The sequence below is a fragment of the Ambystoma mexicanum genome, chromosome 5p (genome assembly GCF_040938575.1).
Source record: "Ambystoma mexicanum isolate Mex_15411 chromosome 5p, UKY_AmexF1_1, whole genome shotgun sequence".
Taxonomy (NCBI): domain Eukaryota; kingdom Metazoa; phylum Chordata; class Amphibia; order Caudata; family Ambystomatidae; genus Ambystoma; species Ambystoma mexicanum.
In genome coordinates, this window is record NC_090930.1 from 357,747,943 (window position 1) to 357,774,387 (window position 26,445).

Consider the following 26,445-nt stretch of genomic DNA (forward strand, 5'->3'; position numbering starts at 1 on the left):
ACATTTTCATTATGTCGCTATCTTCTGCAGCCTGTCTAGTTGTTTTCGATTTGTAGATATTTACTTATGTTTGTTTGCTTTGAAGTTAAATTAGCTGTATTAAAACCATATAAAAATGTATTTTTGCAGCTTGATGTCACCGTCTGCAAAGAGAAGGCCACTCCTTCGAAGCAAATCAAGAAATCAAGGGGAAAGAACATACCAGTTTGATTTGCACAAGCTTTTGGGCAGATGTTTTAGTCTTTCTAGGTTTTTAGTTGCAACATTGTTTGTTCTGTATGTGTGCAATACATTCAGCATCTTCTTCTATTTATTCTTTTAGAAGTACAGAAGTAAGAGGAGTATAAAGTCGCAGACATTGCTTGAAACCAAAGATGCCACTTGCTAAACAGATTTCACATTGGAGTAATTAATATCTCAGGCGCAGTGTGGCACAGTCAACAAGCAGACTAGTGATGCATTTGTCCAGTGGCCGGAAAATGAATGGAATGTCATATGCGACCCTTACAAAGTCAGCCTGGACCATTCTTACTTTGTGCCAGGACGAACACATGAAAATGAAGAAAGTGATCAAGCATTGCAACTGCTTGTCAACCCCTCCACACAATCTACACCCGCTAAAAATGTTTTACCAAAAAAACATTCAAAGTTAGCTGTTTCTCCAATTCATGTTGAATTATTACATCATGAACTGAAAGGTTGAAGCTTGACCGATGATCTTGCACAAGATCTCGACTTCAGTTTTCAAAGTCTTGAGGATTTGTCCACCACCGTAGTCTCACAAAAATCAGTATTGCAGGACGATTGGCTACTAAAGGAGCAAAAGAACATTTTGTTTGATAGCTGCCTGATAGAGATTGTACACATGCTCAAATGTGAACATACAATCAGGGTCAAGATGTTTGGGGAGCCATTGGTGAATGTGTCTTGTGTATTACAAGGCACCCACCTGAAAATCCAAGCAACCTGTGTCCAGCTGGGAATCTACTTTGTTCAACAGCTTTACTGTTCAGCGGATTGACTTTCAGCAAGATTTCCAGTTTTTGTCAGTTTGTTGGTCTTCAGTTCCTTGCTAAAACGCAATACTACAAATACCAAAGGGAATTCTTATTCCCTGCTATTAGTCATGCTTTGAATGTTGAACAGATGTCAATGGACAGTACATTCTCTGGCAAACGTTTCTGGCTAACTGGGGACAGACAGTGTAATAGTCCAGGATTTTCCACAAAGTACTGCACTTACCACTTTCAAGGCATGGAAAGTAAAATAATTGTGAGTTCTGTCGTGGTACAGGTGTCTCAATGTTCGTCTGTTGCCTTGGAGAATCATGGTTTCACCAAATCCATTAAACCTCTGCAATACAGGGGAATGGAAATAGAAGTGATAGCCACCGACAGGCACATTTCGCTAGCGAAGGCCATGCAAGAGCGTTTTCCACACATTTTTCCACACATTCAGCATCAATTTGATGTATGGCACATTGTTAAATCAACCAATAAAAAAATTACAGCTGCTGGGAAAAATAAGAGTTCAGAAATCCTTATAAAATGGTGTCAGTCCATCAGCAACCATCTGTGGTGGAGCTCCAAAACTTGTGATGGATCTGTGAAAATTCTTCTTGAGAAATGGCTTTCATTGGTTCACCATTGTATCAATGTACAGGCATGGACAGAAAACTAACATTTCCACAAATGTGCACATGGAACACTGTCGAGGGAGGAGGAAGGGAAGAAGAAGTGGTTGTTGCCATTTTCACCTCCACACAAAGCACTTGAAAAGATTATGTACGATAAAACGCTTTCGAGGGAACTGAAGGGACTCACCGATTTCTGTCACACTGGAGATTAGGAGGTGTTCCATAATGTGTGCCTCTTGTACAGCCCCAAAAGGTTGCACTTTGGCATTGACGGTATGGAGGCGAGAATGAGACTAGCTGTACTTGCCCATAACAATAACGTAGGTAGGAATCAAGCAAGAATGTCAGGAAAATTGGGGGTGCCACATTGCTACAAGGCCTTTACAAAATGAAGCAAACAAATGGTGGCCAAGCCAATATACAAGGAAATGGATTTTGAATTTGTCAAAGATCTGACATTAACTGTGTTGGCCATGCATAGTCATCGACTGGAAGCTGATTTTGTTCCCAGAAGCCATACAATGCCACAAAACATTTCAAACAAGCCTTGTTCTCCAAAATCCGAACTTATTGTAATGCGTAGTTCAAGATTCAAATGATTTGTAGCTCTTTGTGAAATGCGTTCACATACACATCTGGAGGTGTTATAAAAGCAAAATCATAAATGCTACAAAATAAAAAAAAACATTTCAATTCAAAAGAAACTTATTGAATTTTACACCCTTTGGTCAAACTCCCCTATATTAAATGTGATATCCCACATCAGAGTTAGTAGTTTATACTGTGCCGAGTATCTGAGTGTCACTAGATCATACAAATATATTGCCCAGTTCATTCTAGTATGTGATTTCTTACAGAAAAAGAAAAAGAAACACAAACATTCTCTCAGTGCAGAGTGGATGCTAGTGCCTTTGGAAAGGCCTAGACAGAACCAGTGCTCGCGACACAGTGGGAATCTGGATAAAGTTGAGATCATTGTAGGTACACTGCTCCGGGATAGCAGTCAGAGACATTCAATGTTGTCTTTGTTATCCTGTGCCAGCCAGGTATGCAAAGCCTTCTGAAAACTGATCTGATGCCAAGGGCACACCCTACTCAAATAGTGGGAACAAATTCTTCAACGCCATGCCCCTTCCTGACTTGACACAGACATCCCAAGAAGAACTGTTTTTTTCTTTTGCGGCCTGATCATGCACTTTCACCAGCTAGTAGCATTTTAAAGACATGTTGACACACTGCTCAGGGATGTGTCATGTCACCTGTCTTGCATGGTTACAGAGACGGCTGAACCAGGCGCCTTTTGGAAAGCCACAGAGCCAGTAATGAGATCACACACAGTGTCTTAACATGCACTGTTCATTGGTAAAACAGTGTACATAACAGTATTGCATAGGGGGCGGAAGGCTACAATTGTTTTTTTGCTCATCCGACCATTGATTGCAGCGTGTGTAAGCTTGGATAATCTCTTCATGTAGCTAATGCTAAGGTCTATCTACCTCACACAAGTTACATTGCATAAGACATGAAAATATACTAGAGCCGGCTACTCCATCAACAGATAATTTGCTTGTTTGAATGAAACAGTTCTGGAGGAAGGTGAGGTTAGCTTTATTTGGAATTTCCTTTGAGGGCTGATAAACACTTGTGCGTTGCATCAACACACACAATTCATGAATGTTCTGCCTCAATGCCTTTTTTTCTGCATTCTTTTTGCCGAAATAGAAAGCTAAACGCCTCTGCCTTTGAATAGGACAAGTGCCTTATTGTAATTTGGCCTTGAACGCTAGGCAGAAATTGCTCGAAGGACATAGGTTGTGGGGAATAGAAAAATAAAATGATAACTTTAACTATATTGAGAACGGACATTTACCGCCAAGTTAGTGTGAACGTGTGTGATACATCGTAAAGAGTGTTTGCTCGTGGACTAACCATGGAATTTCCAGAAATTATGCAAATTCAAGTTTACATATCATTTTTATTGGGATTGAAAATGAGTAGGGTGCATTGCTGTATACATAATAATTACTTGACGGTGGGGTAAACATTGTGCGTGTGCACTGTGATCGCTTTTCGAACAGTAATCTTGCAAGCTTTGTTACAATGACATTGGTCCGGTGTTCAAGCTGAATGGTTGCTATGTTTGTTCTTCGTTTTCTCCATGTGGTTCTCCATCCCATTGGAAGCTATACCTACTTCACAGTGCTCAAATTCTACTTAACTTATGGTCTCACGTAATACACCTTGTTTTCATTTGTGTGTTAAATATTGGTTGTGTTGTGCTTGTGATTAGGTTTCAAACAGTTATAAGTTATACAGTAACTTGTTTTATTAAAATAAAGAACGGCTACTGAAATGTATTTTTATTGTGTTTTGTTCGCAGATACTTTGTACCTCATGCCCGTGCCATAGCTTCCAGGTGCCAGCAGATAGATTCTGGAATCAACACTGGAGGATGACCATAAGCATTGTTTTTTCGATCAGCGTTATATGGCACAATCAATATGGCCCTATATGTCCATTTGTGTTTCCGGCAATATGGAGCAACATGTCAGCATTAATGATGTAAGAACGTGGTGAAGCAAGAGCGTTGTTCTTTGAAAGTGCAAAAATGAAATGTCGTCTCCCACGCGGAGCACCCAGGGGGGGTCTTTGAATTGTTTTGCTGTTGTGCCACATGGCAAGACAAGGACAACAACATTGAGCATTTATCGTAATCTACGTAGCTCGAGAGTCATGCGATGGCCGTCAGCTCTAACTTATCTGCAAAATTAAAGAAATTGTTTGTTTCCTAAAGTTTACACTTTTCTTGTAGGGTAGGGGTAGGATCGGGACAACAACATTTTTTAGCGCACTATTCCTTTAAATGTGAGTTTAACCTTTCTACTTCCTCACCTGCTCAGGATGATAACGTTTGACTTGGCCTCATTTCAAACCAGAAGGTTCATTTTGCAGTAATCTGTTATGGGAAAATCTGTTATGGGCTTTAATTAAGCTCTAAGCACATTTGTAGTCCAAGCTCACCTTTTTGAAGCATTGGTACTGGTTTGTCTTCTATATTTAATAACTACACGCCAACAGTATCCTCCTTGAAGTGCATCACACCACGCACGCTATGTACTAGGCATACTACAGTCTGCATACCGCCAACAAGTCATTACACTTGCTCTGTGGTGAGTCCTGCCACTCAAAAAACGTTTGGACATATACGCGCAAATGTAACTCATTGTACTCCTCCTCATTCATGACCCTTACAAGAGCGTGCCCTCCATTGCCATTTAATTGCCATCTGATTACTGCATTATACATTTATGTTGCATCTAGTAGTTTACCGTCCTGCTACCTGATTGCCATTTGTTCATTGTACTTTGCACCTAGCTGCCCTGCCATCTGATTATCGTATTTTGAATTTATGTTGCACCTATTAGCTCCCCACCCTGCTACCTGATTGCCATTTGTTCATTGTACTTTGCACCTAGCTGCCCTGCCATCTGATTATCGTATTTTGAATCTATGTTGCACTTAGCAGCCCTGCGCCCTGCTACCAGATTGCCATTTGTTCATTGTACTTTGCACCTAGCTGCCCTGCCATCTGATTATCGTATTTTTAATGTATGTTGCATCAAGCAGCTACCCGCCCTGCCATTTTGAGTGCCATCTGATTACCATTTGATTACTGCATTCTGCATTTCTGTTGCATCTAGTAGCTACCCGCCCGGCCATTTTTGATTGCCATCCAATTGCCATTTGATTATTGCATTCTGTACCTAGCTGCCCTGCCTTTAGAATATCGTATTTTGAATCTATTCTGCACCTAGCAACTCCCCACCCTGCTACCTGATTGCCATTTGTTCATTGTACTTTGCACCTAGCTGCCCTGCCATCTGATTATCGTATTTTGAATCTATGTTGAATCTAGCAGCTACCCGCCCTACCATTTGATTGCCTTTTGACTGCCACTTGAATATTGTACCTTGCACCTAGCTGCCCTGCCTTTGATTATCACTTTGTCAGCTATGTTGCATCTAGTAGCCATCTGCCCTTCCATTTGACTGCCGCATCAAGCACCTAGCTGCCCTGCCACCTGATAGCTAGATTTAGCATCTAGTTGCACTGCCATCTGATTGTGGCACTCAGCACCCATGCTGCACTCAGCCTAGATCTGCCCTGCCATTTGATTGTCACACCTCACCTACAGCCAACAGAATGTACCTACCAGGCATTTACTCAGTACTGCTGAGAGTAATTCTCCACCTTATCAACTCATCCAGCTATCCTAACTTTACCTCTAGCTCTGCCTCCATAGGCACCACTCCACCATCCATTATGCCTTATGTCACACCTACTCTGCCCCACTTCTCCATGCCATGCAGCCTTTCCGCTAGAAATGCCAGATTACATGCCAGACTACCTAAACTATATGAGCCTCGAGCCAGGGACTCCATCCAGTCTAAACTAACTAACCGGACCCCACCCATGCACACGATCACTCCACCAAACTTCCCATAGACAGAGTCAAGCTCAGCACAGCTAATACTACAACCAAGCATAAGGCTCACAACACAGCCTCCACACCTACCCGCACTGAAACTATCACCCCGCCCATAAGAGGCGCCTTAATTAATGCGCAATCTGTAGTAGCCCATGCCACAGATATAGCAGGCCTCTTTCTAGCAGAAGAACTAGATTTCATAGCCATCACCAAGTCCTGGCTTCATGCAGCCGCTGGCCCAGCTCTCTCGCTAGCCATCCCTGACGACTATACTATCTATCGTCTGAGCGAACAGAACAGAATCCAGAGGCGGAGGCCTCGCCATAATTGCCAAAGCACACCTCAACATTAGACTTGACACTACAAACCACCTCCCATCATGCAAATCACTCACAGCAAACTGCCCACCGCCAATTCCCAAACTATCTCCATTCACTTATTCTACAGATCTCCTGGACCCTTAGGTTCCTTCGAGGAAGACCTCACCACCATCCTTACCAACACCCTAAAGAAAAACTCCCAGAGCCTCCTCTTAGGAGACTTCAACCTAGGCCTTAAAGTCCCCAAAGACCCCTAGGCCACCCTCATTAACAATACACTGTCAGAATTAGGCTTCACCCAAAGAGTGTCCACCCCCACCCACAACAAAGGGAGAACCCTTGACTGGGTAGCAGACCATAACTGTGTGGCCACCATCACCGCAAACTCCCCTCAACCATGGTCCGACCACCATCTCCTCACCTTCACCCTTGAAGCCTCATGCCCCATCACCAATAACTCTTTAGACACAGCTATCCCTACGACAAGCAAGAAAAACATCAGTGGAAAAACTCATCCCCCTTCATCCCCCTTCATTCTCCTGACTTTGAACCAAATCCCAGCTACCTCCAACCCCCACTACCTCGTAGGTTACAACAAAATCATGCGCTCAGCTTAGACTCTATTGCACCGCTAAAATTGAGAAAACACTTGGTTCTCAACTCACTTAAAAGCTCTCAGATTAGATAAACGCAAAAAGAAACAAGTCTGGAGACAATCACCTACAGACAATAACAAGCTGATCCTCAATAAAATAGCCTCCACATACAAAAAAGAAATCATAATCGCTAAACAAGAATTATATAACCAGAGAATATCACAAGCCAAATCTAGTACTAAAGAATTGTTTACTATCATTAAAGAGCTGGAAACACCTGTCCTAGTCCCAGACACATGTGTGAAAGACAAACAATGGTGCACTAGTGTCCAAAATGCCCTGTCCAATAAAGTCGCAGGTCTACAAATTAAAATTAACTACATGAAAGTATCCCTAGCTAATTCTACTAACTCCACTAACACTCCCTCACACCTCACACCACAGAACCCTATACCCAACCCACTCACTTGCTTCAGCTTTTCCAAAGTATTCACGTTAGAAGTGGAAAAAATCATCCACAGCCTTAAACCGTCAAATTGCCAGGGCGACCCTTGCCCTTCACAAATCATTAAAGATGCGGCAAGAGACCTCTCACCATTCATTACCAAACTCATTAATGCCTCCTTCTCTTCAGGCATCATCCCCAACAATCTCAAAGAGTCTTGGGTTCTCCCTCTACTCAAAAAACCCTCCCTAGGCCCTTCTATACCCACTAACTACAGACCCATTACCACCGTCCCCTCTTGCTCAAAATATTAGACAAGACAGCCTATCAACGAATACAAAAATACCTCAAACAAAACAATCTCCTTGGTATCCGAAAATCAGGCTTTAGACCCCAACATGGGACAGAAACTGCTCTTATCGATTTTAAGGCTCAAATCGACACCCTGAGAGATGATGGGAAAACTGCTTTACTGCTTCTTCTAGACCTCTCGGCAGCATTCGATCTAGTAGAACACAAAAATCTATGCAACCACTTGGAATCGGCTGCCCACTTCTCCCAAGAAGCCATCGGTTGGATCGAGTCATTCCTGAGTAACAGATCTATGCATGTCTTCTCCACTTCAGCTTCTGCTGACCCCATCCCCATCACATGTGGGGTCCCTCAGGGATCATGCATCTCCCCCACACTGTACAACGTGTTCACGAAGCCCCTGTTTGATGATCTTGACGGTCTGGGTATTACCTACACTAATTATGCCGATGATACCCAGATCCTCGTCCCGTTGACGGGAGATTACAACAAGGATTTGGCCTTGGTGAACAGGGTGTACCTCATCATCCAGGCATGGATGGCCTCCCACAGTCTATGCTTGAATGATGACAAGACTGAACTCATCATCTTCAGATCCACCCCAAACCTAATCAAACTGGATCACAACTACACCAGTTTCATTATAGACGGCAACTCGATCAAGGTAGCCAAGAAAGTGAAAACCCTAGGAATCTACCTAGACTCTTCCCTCTACTTCCACAAACAGGTTAGCTCCATGGCTCCATAAATGAGCATCACACACCGTGGGTAATAATAAGCAGCGCTCAGATACCTGAGGGTTCGTAGCTCTATATAAGTGCCTAATTATTATGGCCTCCTCCACAGCCTGTACATGTAAGCTAATAGGAGCAGCCAAACCTTTCCTCTACACCCAGAGCTGCATTACCCTTGCCAGAGCCCTTGTATTATCAAAACTGGACTATTGTAGCACCCTTTATGTAGGAGCCAACAAACAGGTTACTAGCAAAATCCAGACTCGGCAAAACAATGCTCTCAGAGCAGCGCTTAGCATCCCCGAGAGAGAACACATTTCCAACATCAGGGGAACCCATAATTGGCTTACCACTACTGACAAATCTTGCTTAAAGTAGCCTCCTTAACACACAAATGCCTCAACAATGCAGCCCCTCGCTACTTAGCCGACAGAATAAAAAGATACACCCCTAACAGGTCCACCAGAACCACCAATGCAAACCTGCTCACAGTTCCCAGGTTCAAACAAACCAAAATGGGCGGCAACAGCTTCCAGGTGAAAGCAGCCCAACACTGGAACTCCCTACCACCTTCCCTAAGGACACCTCAAACCTTCACCCACTTTAGACATAATTACATTCAGTGGATAAAGAACAATGACCGTTAATTGACTGATAATTTACCTTGCCTCTGTAAACTATGTAAATATGTATACTTGTAAACTGTATATCACTGCATCTATCGCAACTGGTTTAACCTATGTACACACTGTAAGTTACTGTACAGTATTGTAACCAAGCTGAGAATAACCTTGTTGCTCATGCGCCCTCATACCTTCGGGTCTGGCGCACAATATGAATGAATAAACATAAACAAACATAAACATATTTGCCCCATCTTGCAATGCTGCATGAACTTCTTCAGCCATGTCATTGATAAGAGGATTGATGCCAGTAGACAACTTTGTTTTATGCCTCTTACTGTTTCTATTTTCCTTGTTAAATCCCCAGTGCAGCCAATGAGGGCCTGTGTGGTGGTCTTAGAGTACAAGGCCATGATAATATTTAGCAAGTTCTGGTAGATGTTATTTCTGGCTAACTTGGCACAAAGTATCTCCCCTGCTACCAATTGAAATGTCAATAAAAAGTCTTCTAAGACAACATACAAGGGCATGTTCTTTGCAAAGGCATAAATGTTAGCCAAATGCATCACAAAGAAAGTTTGGTCTTTTGTGGACAAACCTGCCCGGAAAGCACCTTGAGAAATATTCATGATTGCTTCTGTATTGATCCAAGCGTTGTGCTCCTCAAGGATGATGTGGCTGATGATTTTGTAATCTATATGGATTCGACTGATTGGCCCTTTTCTGTATAGGGGGACAAAAACTGAATATGACTATGGCTTTAGGTAGACTCCTGTTGCTACACAAAATGGAAAGATCACTGTATATAAATAGGTCCATCAATGTTTAACATGCTAAATTGTTCCTGGCAGAATCAGATTCGATCCTGGTTATCCACCATGATGAGGTTATTGGATACATCCTCCTCAGTCAAAGACTCAGCAATCATGATATTGGGGACAGGATTTTTGACCTTAGATCCTTGATATTGCGCCTGGCTGTACAAAGTGATATTGACCCAATTTTCAGCTTCATGTGAACTCAGTTTCCCAATTAAACAAGTTAGTGCAGCAATATATCCAGTTTTGTTCTGAGATATTTGTTTCAGTTTATGATTTATGTTCACCATGTTCCTGTGCCAAACTCCACCTCCAAGCATTTGTAAGTTGTTACCTGTGTCTATTTTAGTATTCTTTATTTTTCAGGAGAAAAAGAGATGTGTATTGTTTTCTTATAAAGTGTATCTCCATTGCTTTCAGACATTGTCAAATTGCTTCCTACAATGCTGATTTTGCATCAAAACACTCAAACTGGTTGATTTCTGTTTTATTCTGTTCCCTCGCTGTCCCTGGAAGGGTGAGAATCTACCCCTTGCTTGCTATCCATCTTTCAGTGGAAAGTGGGCCTCTGCCTCACCACATTTCCCATGCTCCATGCCTGATCCCTTCTTTTCCCTCCCCTTCCAGCTCTCCTCCCTCCACGGCCCCTCCTCCTAATTGGCCTTGCTGGTGAACAGCTGATTGGGTCTTCAACTCATCTGGCTCTCCCCCCGGGAAGCCTGCCCAGGCAGCCGGCGAAGGTCCAAAGGCAAAGGACAGCTCTCGTCCAGGGCAACCCCTTCCCTCTTTGCCCCTGTTCGCAGTTTGATGCTTGGTGAGCGCATCCTGCTGCCGACAAATAAGGTATGGTGGTACGGGTGGTGAGCACAGCCATTACTGAGCTCAGCTAAAACCCTACCACTCTTATATTACTGCATGCTCATGACACCGTACTGATTCACACTGTGCAATTTACCTCACCATTGCACTGCCACCAGTGCACAACTAAAGGATCGGGCAGGGTGGCCAAAATGTTTCGCTGAGTAAAGAGGGGAGGGTAGACATTCCTTGCACCAGGTAAAGTTGCTGATTTCAGGCAAACTTATATTTGTGCATTGTTGGATCATCTCACACAGTGTATAATGCATTTCCCACTACAGCTTATGTTTTGAATCTAGGTGCATTTCCACTACAGTGTATGTTTGAATCTAGGTGCATTTTCCCACCATAGCATCTGTTTTGAATCTAGGTGCATTTTCCACTACAGTTTATGTCTTGAATCTAGATGCATTTCCCACAACAGTGTATGTTTTGAATCTAGGTGTATTTCCCCACTACAGTGTATCTGACGGTAATCAGGTGGAATTCCTGCCAAGCAGAAATAGCGCTACGTCTGGGTTGTGCAGCAATATTAGCATTTCATCACAACCTGGCGTGAACGCGTGCTCGCCTCAGGTGGTCATGCTTTAGTGCCTGGCTGAAAGTGCACCAAAATAAAGGTTACTGCAGAAAATATCAGCACTGGCGGAAAATGCGTCATCGCCAGAACGGGAAACATTGCAGCAGCCATTTTTAAAAACACAATCCATCAAATTTCTCCACTTCCTGCAGCCATCCGGACCTGGAAACAAGCCAGAATGTCTCAGGAGACGATAGGAGGCAAGGTGGCTGGAAATTTTCTTAGGAAACCTAACTTCAGTGAGGGGGAGCAGGTGGTTCTCACAGATGAGGTGGTTGCTCATAGTGATGAACTATGTGGCATCAGGCACAGCAAAACCTCAGCACAGCACAGGATAGCCATCTGACACTCTATCAGCCAGAAAGTGACAGCTGTGGCCATTGTAGCCTGTGACGGGGAGGACTGTCGTAAACGATGGAACAACCTCAGGGGGAGGGTACGTGGACTGCTGTCCCAACACCGCCAGGAGTCCCTGGCGAGTGGAGGAGGAACTGTGGAGCCACTGGTCCTCACCACCTGGGAACAACAGTGCAGCACAGTGCTGGATATGGAGGGAATAGAGGAAGTCACAAGTGTGGAGGCGGGTGCCAGCAGCCAGGAGGTGAGTCAACCCCCCAGCACAAGTGCATGCACAAATGGAAGTTTAGCACAAGATGCCCCAGTGGACAGGGACACATGTCAGCAGACCTAGAAGCTGGGCATGCCAACTGAGTGGAGTAAGGGGGTGGCACATCAGCCCACTCCACAGCAGCCATGGAGCAGGGCACCAAGGGCACCCCTGTGCATTACAGCAGCGGGAAGGGTTGGCAAGTGACCTATCCAAGTGCCATGCACACCCCTGCTGCTGCACCCTGTGTCAGCGGGATTGTGATGTGTGAGCAACCACAACACCGTGCAGCTGTCACACCAGCATGGTGCAGACCCAGCTGGCCTGCCCCATGTTGGCATGGCAGACAAGACACAGGGAAGTACATGTCCCATACATCTATAATACATCTATCATGTCACCCAAGCCCGGCTCAATAACAGATATGCTAAGTATCTCGGTCTGGTCTGGATCAACAATCATGCACAACAGCACTGATTACTGTAATAGATGTGTTCTTGTAATATGCTCTCTGCTCTGACAACTAATGATATTGTTGAATTTATAATAGGCACCATTATTAGACCAGACCCTTTTGAAACGGCGAAAAGCAAAATCTGGATCAAATGACCTACATATCTGTATGAGTATTGTTAACAACATTTTTGTGCAACCAGGTAGAAACGTCTAAGGGGTCAATTCATGGAGCAAACGTGCACCGAAAATACCAGCGCAAGCTGGCGCAAGGTGGCGCAAGCGTGAGAAACCCAGCGCACGCGCACGCGTGCGATTCAAGGAAGAAGCTGCATGTGTTTCCCGCTGTCCGTGCGCCAAATCCTGCCATGGCGCACGCGGGCACACACGGTGTGCGCTACGCGCACAGCAAAAGTGCACATAGCGCGGCGCACACAACCAAAGTGGGCGGAACAGTGGGCGTAACACGCGGAATGGGGAATAACGCGTGAAAAAGAAGGCATAACTGGGGAAGTACTGCAGGGAACTACACGAAACGCCCACACGCACGCGAACAACCCTTATTCATGGATTCGAATACGGGAAACCCGTGCACGGCAAAAGACGCACACAAGCGTCAACGAGTCACCACAGGAAGGCAGGCGGAAGCGTCCCTGCGCACAGTGTAAAAGTGCGCGCAAACAACAAACATGTATATACAGCTACGATGAATGCCCCATTTGTCGCAGCACTGATCGTGGGACACCGCAGGAGGAGAATAGCCAGGGCACGCATTTTCACACCACGGACAAGCCTTTTTGGGATGTTTGGGGATGCTTGTGGTCTCGTGCAGAGGGGATGTGGCCTAGCAGTTCGGGCTGGACTGCCCCTTTTGGGGTGGGGCCAAGCCTGATTTGCATATGGTCTTTCCCTTCTGTAATGGCTTGGCAGGCGAAGAACGGTGGTCTGGAGGGTTGCCCAGAGCGTTGCCAGTGGTTAAGATTAATTCTAAACCTTCCAGCCATCACCTCTTTGTTTTTGCTATGTCAGACCAGGTCTACAGCAGGTATAGGTTTCCACCCCATATCATCCTAGACCTGGTCAAGGAGTGGGAAGATGACCTTACATCCCCCACCGTTTTGCTCCCAAGCCTTGAGCCCCTTGGAGAAGGTGCTCAATGTCCTGCATTTCTTGGCCACTGGGTCATTTCAGCGGACTACTGCCATAGTGGGGGGGGTCTCAAAGGCCACGCAGCCACGCTGCCTACACCAGGTACTGGCAATCATGACAGCGCGCCCCTCAGTCCGCAGGCACATATACATGCCCAGAACCCCCGCAGAAAGGCAGGCCGTTGTCCTGGATTTTTACAGGGTGGCACACTTCCCCAAAGTGCTCCGTGCCATAGATTGCACCCATGTGGCCCTACGTCCACCTAGGGCCACTGAACACATCTACTGAAACCGCAAGCACTGGCATTCCATCAATGTACAGGTGGTATGCGATGCAAAGGGAATCATCACCTCTGTCTATGCAAACTACCCTGGCTCCACCCATGACAGTTTCAGAATGTCCGCCCTGAGCCGGGCCCTGGAAGCTAGGCAGCATGGCGACACCTGGCTCCTAGGTGAGTATAAATGCCCTTGCACATGCATGCATGTCACACACACACACACAAATACACAAACCCCAATAATCACAACCATTTACACCTCCCCAGGGGACAGTGCCTACCCTCTGAGCAACCACATGATGACGCCAATCCGGAACCCCACCACACCACCACAGGTAAGATACAACGTCGCCCATATTGCAACCAGGGCCATAGTGGAGTGCACATTCGGAGTGCTGAAGTCATGTTTCCGCTCCCTTGACCGCTCTGGCGGGCAGCTACTCTATGCACCCCCAGTAGTGTGCAGGATCATTGTGGCAGCATGTGTCCTGCACAATGTTGCAACATGGCAGGGCGTACCGGTGGACATGGTGGTGCCCCCACATCCCCAACCACAGGCACAGGTGCTGCCCATGGGAGGGAACAGGGCACGTGGCGAGGAAGCCCGGACCCAGCTTGTGGCCACATTTTTCACCTAAACTCCCACCCCTGCGGAGTGCACACAGGCCTGGCACATACCAGGTGACAATCGATGATGACAAAGAGACAGTCAACTGTCACAACCTTACCACCCTGATATAGTTGCCATGGAAGTGCCACATTGTCTGCATCCCTAGCTACTTAAACACAAGCTATCCTGTGTGACCAAAAGGCACACATATGACATATGACATGACATGATATGGCATTTGTAACGTGCCTATACACAAGTGTTTCAAGGTGCGACGAGGCAGGGAGGGGGGAACAAGGGAAGACAGACAACGAAACTACTAGGCCAGGTGTCATTTAGATTGCGCAAGTGCAGGGGTAGGGGGAAGGGAAAAGTGCAAGGGAAAGGGGGGGGAGTTCAGTACAGGGTAAGTAGAATAAAAAACAAATAAATAGGCCAGCTGGTGGCAACTGCAAACGTAAGTGCAGACAAGTGCTGGGAAAAGGGGGGGCTGTAGGGATAGAGAGACAGTCCCGCAGTGCAGGGGTTGCCAGGGAGGCAGTGCAAGTGGAGAGTGGCTGGGCCAGGGACCGAGGTCGGTGAGAGTGGCCCAGTTGCAGATCCAGTGCAGTTTCAGTGAAGAATTTAGCAAGGGAGAGGGAGAGAGAAAGCAGAAGCAAAGAGGAAGGTCTTGAGGTGCTTCCGGAACCGGAGCTGGTTCTCCTCAAGTTCCAGGGAGGCAGGAAGGCTGTTCCAGAGGAGGCCCCTGCCGCGGAGAGAGATCTACCCCCAGCACGTTGCTTCGAGAAGCGGCTGACCCTGACATGCAAGGTGTGAATCACACACACCTGCAAAACAGGCCATGACCATCACTGTTATGTCACTCAAACCCTCCCAAACCACAACATGACATGGCAAGCAATAGCCATACACCAACACAGTACCAATAAGGTACACATTGCCATGTCAAAAATGTACAGTGGCATCAGACAATGATGCCTGACATGGAATCAGATGAAATGACTGACCAACAACTTCCCACCCAAAATAAGTAATTCCCAAATGCATTACAAAAGTTGTAGACGTAACATAACAACAAATGCCTGTCTACATGCACATTGTGCATTGCAAAATCAACACTGCAGCTTCTGTGTGCTGTGTCCAAATCCTGCAACACACTGCTCAGCGCACAGCACAGCGAACAGCTATTGTGTGTGATGCACACCCTGAGCATCACATCTAAGCGACAGACCACATCAAAAAGCAAATTAGGCATGTACAGGATCCATAATTGGTCACAAAACATGTGCTGCAGGGACACAGTGGACACCAGAAGGCAAACAGAGTGTACACGTGGATATCCAAGGGTGGTTGTACATGTAGTGCATCATAGTGCAAGTGTGTGGGTCAGTAAGGACATGCACTCAACATATGCATGTGCAATCAAGTGACCATCAGTGTCCTCTACACATCACATGTGAACATTCACCATGTGTACACCCCAGCATGTCAAACCACAACTATCCCCTCACACCTGAAAGGTAAACACAACACATGAACAGAAATTGATCAGCAGAACACCACATGTGCATAGGATACCACAATTACAATGTCAGGGTTCCCATCACACTGCAGGGCAAGGCAACTATCAACAACAAAACACCCCCCCCCCTCCCTCACAAATGACCATGACCCACTGAGCAACTGCACCTGGGTCATGGAGCCTTCAACCCTCAATTTCACCTGGCCACAGGATCACCCTTCCCCTTCGTCACCATCTCCCACCTTGTGTGTAAAAAGGTGCCTGCACCCTCAGAGTCCACCTTCATTTGCAAAATCACAAAATCCAAGGCAGAAAAACGAACCAGAACACCCTCCAGTAGATGACTTGACGTAGCAGTACCTCACAAAGGCCAAGTACTACCACAATGATGTAACAACCAAGGTAGCACAGTAAAACAATGTCACAACAGGATGTGAACCATATGTGGTGCATAACATAGAATGATGCACCACGAACGGAGGTGTACTGTCACAGGTCCCGTGTAGAGGCGCAGGAGTGGCACGAACCAACAACCCCTACCGTGGCCCGGGTGCCTGCAAGGTCAAACTCACACAGGCCTCTGAGACCCTGGTGGGAAAGTAGGGTCAGGGATATGCAGTTGGGACAGGCATTGGTACACTGGATAACTGGAATGAGTGGCAGGAGAGGGGAGGAGGAATGACACATGAAAGTAGGGAATGCACAAAAATGTACTACCTGCATGAACACATACACAATCCGAACAAACTTGGACATCATTGTCATGGCCTTCTGGAGTCCAGGCTTAGGAGTGGCACGAACCAACCACCCCCTCTAGGGTTTTGGCGCCTGCAAGTTTGGGGCTTACAGAGGCATCCGCAACCCCAGCGGGGAAAGAGGGTTAGGGAACATTGGTTGGATAGGTAGGGGAAGCAGGAACACTGGGTAGAGGCTACAGGGTTTAGAATTGGATAGGACTCTGGGTGATTAGGGGAAAAAAAACATACCAAATTGAATTACACATTCATCCATGCATTAGTGCACCCCCCAGCAAGCCTATGCAGAGCAGTTTGAAAGAAAAACAACAAGACACTTAGCTCTGGTTTTGAGCGCTGGCCTCCTGCCTGTGCATTCTCAGGTCCGGTTACAGGAGCACTTCAATGCTGCAAAGAGAGCCACAGTTAATAATCTGCGTGTGCCCATAACACAAAAACACACCACCAAATATGCCACATAGCAACAAACTACTCTACAAACAGACAATCTGGTGTAGATGCTTTGTACCAATATGTAACATTGCCCCTGTGGTGGGTCATACACAGTCAATGCAGTAAGTCAGCCGCCGGTGGGTGAGTGGCAAATGGAACACCAATGTGTCACAATTCACACAACATACAATGTTCCCTGGGTAAGCAGACAGACCCATATAGCAAGGCATGACTTCAGAACAAGTCATGTTCCACCATGACCAAAACAAAGTAGGCAGTGCATGTTTCAAAATGTACATGGAAATTAAATGCACTGCACCCGAGTATGTCCCTTGCTGTATGTCTCTCTGAGCTGCTCCTTTCCATGTCTCGGAAGGCTACATGTTTGATACAAGTGCCTCAATGGAACTTGGTGTACCGGAGGGTATGTGCCACTGCCCCTGCAGGTGCCCCAGACAACCTTACAATTGACAGCCATCAGTCCATCAACACATCTGAGCTGTATTGTGTGCTTCAACACCAATATTCGTCCAAGCTCACCCTCAGTGCTGTTACTAAGCCTGCATGTGCAACTGGCCTGGTGGAAGCTTTGCTGTGTTGTGGCCCCCCCTGTGCTGCTCACCTTGCCTGGAGTTCCTTGGAACACGTCAGCAGTTCTAGGATGTAGGTCTGCAATCCCTGTGCCTCTGGTTGTGCACACATGTGCATGTGAGCACCAACAAACGTGTCCAGAATTCAGACGTCCAATGGGCCATGTCTGCTGGCAAAGGTGGTCAGGAGGCTTATCCCCCTGCAGAAAGGGCATGAAACACATGATTAATGCTTTAAAGTCATCTGTGCATGTCTCTTCAGGCATCTCATTACTGGACCATGTCAGAGACTTACATCAGAAATCACACCATTAGTCCGTCTTTCACATCCAAAGTGTGGAACACACTATCTACGGTATGAATTGCAACAAGCACGTGTACAGTAAAGATAAGAAACATACTACACAATGCATAGCAATGAATGTACACATTAATCATGAAACACCCCATCTAGCAAAAGCTGAACAGTGGTCAATAACACCGCAATCATCCCCACTAGGGGTGTCAACACAAGTTACACAGCACCAGACATGCCACAGATATGACAGTCCAAAGCACTTGTGTAATAGGCTGTCACACCTAATCATCCTTGCGAGCCCATGGATAAGGGAGGCAGTAGTGGCATATGTGAGTCAAGGACCCCAAGCAGCAAACGCACCTGTAACCTAGTCCGCATTAGCCACTGTAACTATTATTCCTCATCCCATATTCTTTGTACATACCTCTCTTTTCTTGGTATATTCTACTCTTGTATGTAAGCACTCAGAGCTTGGACTAATGTACGCTCTGTCTGTTGTTATACGATGTTTGTGCAACGATATGTAACCTTGCTGTACACATGACTATGCGCCCAGTTACCTGAGGGTTCGGATGCGCTTTATAAATAAACAAACTAAACTAAACTAAACATACACAAGACAAGCCTGAAGGGCCCAGCTGGAACAGACAGTGGATGCCTTCAAAAGCCACAAAGCACCGCACTGTCACATGAAAGCACAATAGACAAGCATTTTTAAACTATATTAACTAATTACACTAACTATGAAAAACCTACATTACCTAATTACACTAACTATCAAACAGAAACTTAACTAACTAAACTAAAATAAAAATCAAAAATGGCCACATACGACCTGGGGTGAAGGGGAGGCACCCAGGAGGGGGGAGGTACAGGGTGCTGCTCAACACCCACATGCGATGATGCTGAGCAAAAAAAAAAAACCTCGATGGGCTCAACGCCTGCACAGCCCGACCTATGTGGGAATAGATGGTCGTCCGAGTCTGGCTCATCCTGGAAAGGAGGACGTGGCACAGTAGCCTGGCCACGCCTAGCCGCAGCTTGCCCCTCGTCAGCAGCAAGTCTGCTGGACGGGTGAGCCTGGTTCTGTGTGGCGATGTGACGTAGGTCTGCATGCAGAACCTCACGTGATACACGTGCTTCCTCTTGCAAGGTAGCACGTGTAACACAGAGTTCCTCCTGCAAGGCCTGGCTGGACAACCGCTGCACCTCCCGGCAAGCATGTAGCTCAGCCGAGATGGTACGCTCAAGCTGTGCAAACCTCTCCTCTGCCCGCTGCCTCTGGAACATCATAAGGACACCCAGAGTGGATTTGAGGGAAGCATACTCCTCCCTCAGGGCATCCATGTGCGCCTCTGTGTGAGCAGCAATTGCTTTATGCAGAGATGACATTTCAGCCTGGTGTGCCCTGTCTGAGGCTGCCATGCCCAGCCTGGGCGAGCAGGCCGTGGACCGTGCCGCCTGCTGCTGGAGAAGCACCTGCCTAGCAGGGGGGAGCACAGATCGGGCCTCACGCTCCATGCTCTCAGCGATGTTCTCCATTGCTGCCCCCTGCCGTTCTGAATTGGCAGTCATGTCTTGCTCCCACTCAGTATACTCCGGTTGAGCGCGGCGACTGCGTTGCTGGGCTTGACCCCTGCAGGACCCAAGGACCAGGGGTCCTCGTTGTGTTGGCACCACCCGCGGCTGCACGACTACATGCCCCCGTCGACGTGATGTCCCAGGCACATCAGCGACTGGTGTGGAGGGTGACCCTGCGTCCCGATCCACCACGGGCGGAGGAACCAAGACTGTCTGATCCCTCAGTGCAGGTGTCGCGGACAGAGGATTGTCCACATCAGAATCACTCACCCCTGACACATGGACTTGATGCTCATCCAACTTGACATGGACGTCAGAGTCGTCATCAAGGCTGGACTCATAGGCAGCCAGAGACAAGATGGACTATAGCACTTGGGGGTTTTCGTGGCCTACCACCCCACGACGCCCACTTGTGCCGGGTTGATGTAATGGTAACAACCCTGTGTCTGGCATGACAACACCATCCTCCGCCTCCATTGCGTCATCACCTGAAAAATAGAGAGAAAAAAGGTCACTACACATGTCAGAAGCACACAACACACACACACTGACAACAAACACATCAGGAAGACATGTGACACACAACATATAACCTGACATGCATGCTGGGTCAACTTTGAATTGCTTCTGTGATCAAACCTGTTGAAAGGTGGCAGTTTCCATGGAAGTGGGTCTATGCAGCGCAGAAAATGTGTAGCCACTCACTACCTACATGTACAAGGACTCCATGGTTTTTGTCAGGAAATGTGAAGGCAGTGCAAGGTCAAATTCTGGCATCAAGTGCTCTCTGCATTCAATGTGTAGCATATCTACATGCCAAGCACCCCTCCACCCAAGTACAAAAGCAGGGATGTCTAGCATGGACTCAAAAGGCTGACCATACACCTGTGTATTGACAGGCAGTATTGACTGGCATCAACAGCTTAATGTGATTTAAGTGACAACACTGAAAATGATGATGGGACAGTAAGCAGGACACATGATGAAAACTCTGGAGGCAGCCCACGTGTGAAGAATACACTACAACAGTTGGACAGAGTCATTGACCATTAAACACGCTGAGGCCTGTGAGCCACACAGATTGTCAGACCCTAAACATGTGTGCAACACAGTACTGAGCCACAGTTGACATGGGAAGGCAGATGAGATGCCATGCAATGTATGTCACCCAGCACTTGTATTACAGTGATCATCCAGTCAAGGACACATAGGGGCATGCATGCAATGCACATGGAGCATGAATGGGCACTCATGTCCCTGCGGGACATCTGACCTATGCACAGTACAAGTGAGATACCCTGCATCAAGTACTAAGGCTGTACCACACGGCATATGTCTGGCAGATTGTACGCTGGAAGTTAGCATCTACACAGGATGCATGAACAGGAAAGTACACATTGGCAAGATTGAAGCAGACCAGTACAAAGGTGGAACTGGGGTGCAGAGTGGCGGAGGAGGGGCAAGGGAGCATGCCTACATGGAGTCCCCGCATGCAGGCAGAGGAGACATGTACGTCAGTCATGCAATGACATTGTGCCTGGGCTTAGAGGAAGGTCACCCCACGCCACATGCAGAAGGGCCAGTGAGCTGGAACATGGACCGGAGGGGCATACGTGTAACCAGCATGTCAGTAGGGTGCAATAGTGGTGATGCAGACAGTCCCCGTCTGCTCCACATGTCCACCATCCAGCAGAGCAGACATGCATCACGGAAGCATTGCATTACTTACACATCAGAACCATGCACACGTCACATGTAGTGGCAATCATGCACAACACATCCCACAAGTGAAACACACACATCCTCAACAAACACGCATCAACACTCACTGGACTGGGCATCAAAGTCCAGAATCTCTCCCACTCCTTCGACCAATTCAGGTGGCATGAACTCCGCAACAAGTGCCTCATGCGGAGTGAGCTCCTCCTCCTCTGGTGCAGGCCCACCGCCAGTCACCAGAGTCAAGTTGTAATTAGAGGCACACTTAGCCTTAGCGCTGCGTTTGAGGTCATTCCAACGCTTTTTGCACTCTTGCGCCGTGCGCACCTCATGGCCGAATGAACTGACATGTTCCGCAACATGCTTCCAGTGGGTGTCACGGTGGGCAGCCATAGTCTGACTATTGGCACCCACTACCATGTCACGGCTGTGGCCCCACAAGTAGTCCACGAGGAAGTCCAGTTCAAGCTTGCAGAAAGACTTCTTCCTCAACATGCAGGAGGTCGTGGCTGTGTGTGGGGTCCCAGCCTGTGCTGCAGGTGCAACCTTCCTCCTCTTGGACTGTGGCGCAGACCCTGGCTGGCTAATGCCACCCTGACCAGTATGGCCAGTGGGTTCGGTGGATTGAGCCAAGGGAGTGGCAGGTGGAGGAACGACCAAAAGCCTGACTTGTGTCAGTGGCATCTGGGTACCCTCTAATGCACCCTGCACAGCAACATCCGCTGTGGCAGGGTCATTGACCGCAATGGTCCTGGTTGGCAGACTCACAACCGGGGTGTTGTTGGGTGCATCTGCCCCTGCACTTGCCAACACCTGGCTGTTCGGGGCAGCATATGACATAACTGCCCCAGGGACACGTGTCTTGGTCAGAGCAGCCCTGCGTGCCCCTATGGTTTCCCTGCTGGCCTGTTGGAAATCTACCAAGGGCTCCTCAAGTGCCAACGCAGCCTGCGCTGGCAGACCCTGAGCCTGGGTGGCAGTGTCCACAGCTGCACCTGCAGCTACCACTACCCTTGGGCCCGTGGCAGTCGATAGAACGGACTGCCGGGTCACACAAGTGCCAGTGCCAGATGCAGAAGCTGCATCCCCCGGAACCACAGGGGGTGGTGGCATGACTGCACCGACACATGGCACAACATTGTGCTCAAGTGGCGCCCCCCTGCCTCTTCCACCTCTGTGGCCGCCCTGGACACCCTGGAGTCCCCCTACTCCCTGGTCACTACGGCCATGTCCCTGACCACGCCTGCCACGAGGAGTACGCCCAGCTGTGGCGCCCCTCACCTATGGTGTACTCCCAACCATGGCACAGATGTAGTAGTGCCGGCACAGATGGAGTAGTGCCAATGGGAGGTGTAAACCACAATTGACCTGGGCAATTGGGGAGAAGGGGGTGGGAAGCAAGATGTTAACAGTCCTCCTGCACCTGCAAGGCTGTATGTGACACCGGTGATGTAGTGACGGGTCACGCAATGCTCAGGCACCCCAAAACTGCAGTAAAACTGTGCACGCAACCCTGCAGCCTACGTGCGTGGAATCAACCTCCCACAGTACGTGGTGGCACCCAGTAACATGAATAACGCGTACGCGTGGGACACGCAGGCTACTATGACCTTGAAAATGGGTGCGATACACAGGGGCACCCGCAGTGGGAAAAATAGTGTGTGCGTCTCACCGTCTGACTAGCCCGATGCAGAAAAACACGCGTCGCCAATACCCCTGCCAAAAGAAGAGATACGTCCTTGATAGCTGTGAAGTTGTGATGGCGTGCGAAACAACAGGAAACAGCAACACACGTCGGTCTCCACGAAAGGCACGTACAGCGAACTGCTGCCCCCGCTGACCTTTAACCCGTGCTGAGGGAAACACCTGCGTGCGTCACGTCACTTACGCGCATGGGCCCTTTCCTAGGATTACACGCATTCCCACGCAGACATGCAGTTTTTCACACGCTCTGAAACACCCGTGTGCGCCCGCGCGCGTCACGTCACAGAGGCGCTTGTGCTTGAAGGGCCTTTGGTCCGATGAAATCGCATATGCGTGCAGACGCGCTTACGCGCTAAGGGCCTTTCCTCGAATTACACGCTGACATGCAGAATTTTCACGTGCCAAATCACTCCGTATCAAGCTGGCCACGCGTAAGCACACGGAAGACCACGCTCCTGTCCAAAAGGCCGAATTACTGCCCCCCAGAGCCCCGAGCAGCCTCCCACAAGCCATCTGCTGCTGCCTGCCTGCCTGCCTGCCTGCTCACACCGTGCCCTGCCATTTGGTGCATGCACATCAGCCATCTGGAGGAGTCCAGTTGCTGTGTCCACCCCTGCTGGAACAGAAGACTCCCGACTGGGATACCATCGCTCCACAGCGCAGCCCCAGGACCCAGTTGCCCACCCACGCCTGCCTCGGGGGTCACCATGTCGGGGCAAACACCATCCGAGACCACTGGCGACCCCAAGCCAGAAGGGCAGAGGGCCATCATCTTCAGTCAGAAGGAAGTTGGTGTCCTGGTGGAGCATGTCCTGGGGCATTATGATGCCCTCTTCGGATCATCACGCGGCGACAAGGAAGGACGGGACAGGATCTGGACGGACATCGTGACTGCCATCAACGCGGAGGGGGTGGCAGTCCGACTATTCCATCATGTCAAGAAGCGCTGGGAGGACTTCAGGTCCAGGACCCTCAACAAGGCCCGGCGCCTCTTGAAGGCAGCGGATGCTAAGGGCGCTGGGGCCACTTGTCGGAAGATCAGATGAGGGTCCTAGAACACATATCCCAGCACTCCACGTCCAGGTCCTTGAGAGGCAGACCCGTCTGGAGTTGAGCGGTAAGTGGCCAAGCATTACTGTGTGAGACAGGGCATGTTGCAGTGTACTGGTTGTCTGATACTTGCCTGTATGTGTGACATAGGCCATGTACGCATGTGTGTGTGTGCAGGGACATCATGGTCATGCATGTGAGACCAGTAATGTGTGAAGCACACGGTTGGTGTATGTGTTTAAATGCTACATGGGGAGCCCTATGCGGAATGGACACATGAGAGCATGCCAGTCTCTGTTCTTGGACATGGGTGGGGGTGAGGGATGGGTGATGATGCCATGTACATGTATGGTGTCCATGTCTGTGTGTCTGACCTGCGTGTCTGTGACTTGTGAATGCCATGGATGCATGACACATGTCTGTGTCAATGTTCAGATTCACTGATGCAGCCTAGCTATCCTTGCATCCACTGTGTCTGGGGTGTACGAGTCCAGATGGATGAAAGTACGGTGAAGTGTGTGAATCTGATAGGCATGACCCATGATGCATGTGAGTTCAAAAACAACATAGTATGTTTCAAGAGTCCCTTGGACATGTTTGCTTATGTCCATAGCATGCGCCATGCCTGTTACTGCATATGTTTTGCCTGCACTGACCCATGTGTTGTGGATGGACAAGATGGAAGTGATCTTTTACAGTGCCACTCATCTGCTATTGCTTCCTGTCTAGGGGACCATTGTACAGTACCCTGATGCTTGTGTTCTATGCCTCCCTCTACAAAGCGTAAAGTGAAGAAGAGAGCGGAGACGGCACTGTGGAGCAAAGCGGCGGGGATGCCCCCACGGCTGCAGCGGAAGGGGTGGGTGAGCCCCCACAGGGGATTGCAAAGGGAGTTCGGGCAGAGTTCAGTCTGCGGCAGTCGCTGGAGCGGTTGGTCATTGTGAGGAGCTGCAGCTACACTCAGTGTTTTGGAGGCGTTGTGTCTTGTGCTTCGACACACTACCCCTTTAAGAAAAGAAGCCCAACCCAACTTAAAAACTAGCCCTGAGCGCGGAGCCGCGCGGAGTTCGGGCAGAGTTCAGTCTGCGGCAGTCGCTGGAGCGGTTGGTCATTGTGAGGAGCTGCAGCTACACTCAGTGTTTTGGAGGCGTTGTGTCTTGTGCTTCGACACACTACCCCTTTAAGAAAAGAAGCCCAACCCAACTTAAAAACTAGCCCTGAGCGCGGAGCGCGCGCGGAGTTCGGGCAGAGTTCAGTCTGCGGCAGTCGCTGGAGCGGTTGGTCATTGTGAGGAGCTGCAGCTACACTCAGTGTTTTGGAGGCGTTGTGTCTTGTGCTTCGACACACTACCCCTTTAAGAAAAGAAGCCCAACCCAACTTAAAAACTAGCCCTGAGTGCGGAGCGCGCGCGGAGTCCGCGGCTGAATGTTGCTGAGGCTGCAGTTGAAACTCGGGCAGTCCACCAGGCGGTAGGAGCCTTGCCGGAGAGCAGGTAAGAGAGCTGTCATTATGGCAGAGCAAGGGCCACTGACCCGTGCCATGTCTAGACAAACATTACAAGCCAATAGACAGTCAGACTTACTCAGAGTGGAAGACATTCAGTCCCCATGCCTGGTTGAGCTTGAGCTACCGGAAGTGGCTGCCTCTCTAGAACCCAACTCACTGACTGATACTTCCTCCCAGAGAGAATGCATGATAAAAGAGGGGTCGTCAGTTGGATCCACAGCGAGTCATGAATGGGAACAACAGAGGCTGAGAGGGTCAAACACTGAGGACATATTACCTCTTAGCCCATGTTCGAGCGTTGTCCGCTCCATAAGTCCATCGAGCCCTTACGTGTCATCCAACTCACAGAAATTCGGCAGCACTAGCGGTATTTCCTGCAATCCTTGCTCTTCTACACTACGAGGTTTGCATTCAGCATCCGAACTAGCACCTGAACGAGCGAACGATCTCATAGCGCTACCAATAGATTTGGTAGCGGTACCGGGTGTAATCTCTTCATTGAATGTGCCATCTATACAGTCAGCAACAGTCTTGCACCTGGCCCCACTGGCAGTACCGCCTGACCATGTGGTTTGCCAGGAGGAAACTCTGCTCCCTGAAGCTTGTGAACTGAAGAGAAACACCCTCACCCCCCCATGAATGCCTCTTATCATGCGGTTGAAGAAAAAAGAGAAAGGCCGCTGTATGAGTGCGACGTGACAGATCTCGAACTCATCGAGCATGAGAGAGAAATGGTGCTGGTTTCTGTTGATGCTTTAACGCTTGAAGTCAAGAACCC